Source organism: Marmota marmota, unplaced genomic scaffold, assembly GCF_001458135.2.
Source record: "Marmota marmota marmota unplaced genomic scaffold, marMar, whole genome shotgun sequence".
Classification (NCBI taxonomy): Eukaryota; Metazoa; Chordata; class Mammalia; order Rodentia; family Sciuridae; genus Marmota; species Marmota marmota.
This window is the reverse complement of record NW_026000174.1, coordinates 44,563,978-44,565,918: the sequence shown is the minus strand read 5'-3', so window position 1 is coordinate 44,565,918 and position 1,941 is coordinate 44,563,978. Positions and strand designations below refer to the sequence as shown.

The window sequence follows — 1,941 nt, the reverse complement described above, 5'->3', positions numbered from 1 at the left end:
AATTATTACCCTGATCCCATTACAAATCTATATGCCACACTTTGCACACATTAATTTGTTTAATCCTTACAGCAATCCATGTAATCAATCCTGTCATTCTCATTTTATAGATGAGGATCCTGTTGTTAGCCCAAGTTCACACAGGTGGTTCAAAGTGGGTTAGAACAGAAGCAGCTGGATTACTCAACCACTTACCAAACAGTACCTCCTTAGATTTAGTAATTTTCCCTGCTCATGTTAGCTGATGAGTTAAGAACCTAAGTCAAACCCAGGTAGCCTGGTTCCAGAGTTCCAGTATTAATTATCACATTGACTCATTATAATTAGAATGTCAATCACAACCTATATATTTATTCTCCTTTCTGATAGATATGAAAGTAGAGTGATTACATATTTATCATATTTATATATTTATCACATAATTTAGGCTTGGCTAAAAATTCTAGGGATTTTCTTTTTTAAGTTGAAAACAAGGTCTGATCAGGAAATTGTCATTTGTACATACTGAAGGTCCACCTTGGACCCAAAAGTGCCTATGAGGCTTCCTTTGACATAAGCATACAAAAGGGCAATCACACACACACACACACACACACACAGGTTTTAATCATACAAATTAGGGACCCAAGCCTTAGCTTAGGGAGACAAGAAAATGACAAGAATCCAAAGACAATGGTAATTTCAGGTCATATGTGTGAGGATCTGGCTCTGAACAGGGAAGATAAAGCTTCAAATGGGAATAAAATGTCTGTGACCGTGATGATCCATGCTATTCATATAAAAACTACAGATTCTGAAAGTACTTGATCGTTTCCTCTTTACAAGCCTGATGACTTGCATCATACACAAATGGGCCTTGAATAATAATTTCTGAACGCAGACATTTTCACGGAACTCTGAGGCCCAGAGGTACTCAAGTTTTTCTCCATGGAAGGGCAACCTATTTGCCTCCTCCTCTCCCCTTCGGCATTCCTTTCTCTTCCTAGAACTCAGCCTCGAGCTTGAAGGAGAAACCTGAATGTCAAAATGAGGTCTGCCTTCGTTTTCTTTGACTTAGGGCAAAAATCATCTCTCAACTAATGTTCTTGATCTTTGGAAAAACACTTTCTCTGGTCGGGTATTACTGGCACTTTACAGGGGGTTAGTCTAACCGCAGGAGTTCGCTCTTTGAAAGATGCTGAGGGAGGGAGTTCTGCCGCCAGCAGATGGAGAGGAGACCCAGACCAACGTGGTCCCTCCCAGCCACCCTCCCTACAGGATTAGCTGTCCCCAGCACTGCTCAGGCGTACCCAGCCCGTGCGTTCCCTGCTCGCACAGCTCCAGTTGCCTCTCTGGAGCGCAGACGCAGCTACAAGCCCGCCGCCAGCAGAGCCGCGCTGTCCGGGGCATCCGCGCGCACCGCGACCGTGGACCTGGGACCTCGAACCCGGGACGGGCGCGCGCGACAGCCACTCGGAACGCCTGCATTCCTGTAGGTGCTTATTTCACATTCTTTATTGCTTGAGATGCCGGGTGGATACTTTCGGCCTTAGTTAAACCAAAAGGGAAACGCGGAAGAGGGGAAGCCTTGAGGAATGATTTAGTGGCAGCCTAGCCTCCTCTCCAAGGATAGGTGTTCACTGAGCGACTCTGTCCCCGACGCTGGCCCCTTTAAGAAGGCAAGTCAGTCCTGCTGCTGCTGCTGTTTGTATTGCTAATCCCCAGGAGCCCCGTTAAAAAAAAATAGGAAGAAAAAAAAGGGGAGGGGGGACGGGCATCTGTCTCTTTAAATGTGATTTCCTTCTATTGTATTTGAATCGTGATCAGGAAAAAGGAAATGAAACCAGAGACAGAGGGAAGCTGAGCGAAAATAGACCTTCCCGAGAGAGGAGGAAGCCCGGGGAGAGAGGCTAGGTCCCCTCCCCGCCCCCAGGCCGCCGCCCCCTCTCTGCCCTTGGCAGC

The 1,941-nt window shown here is 46.5% G+C and overlaps 1 protein-coding gene across 1 annotated transcript in view; it reads left to right on the top strand.

Annotated features, from left to right (window-relative positions):
- The first annotated feature begins 1,293 nt into the window (after nucleotides 1-1,293).
- The window catches only part of Lmo2 (LIM domain only 2), an 11,314-nt gene continuing 10,666 nt past the window's right edge, over nucleotides 1,294-1,941 (top strand). The window contains exon 1 of the mRNA XM_015477757.2: nucleotides 1,294-1,471. The gene's annotated coding sequence lies outside the window, so the exon portion shown is untranslated. The remainder of the gene's footprint in view (nucleotides 1,472-1,941) is intronic.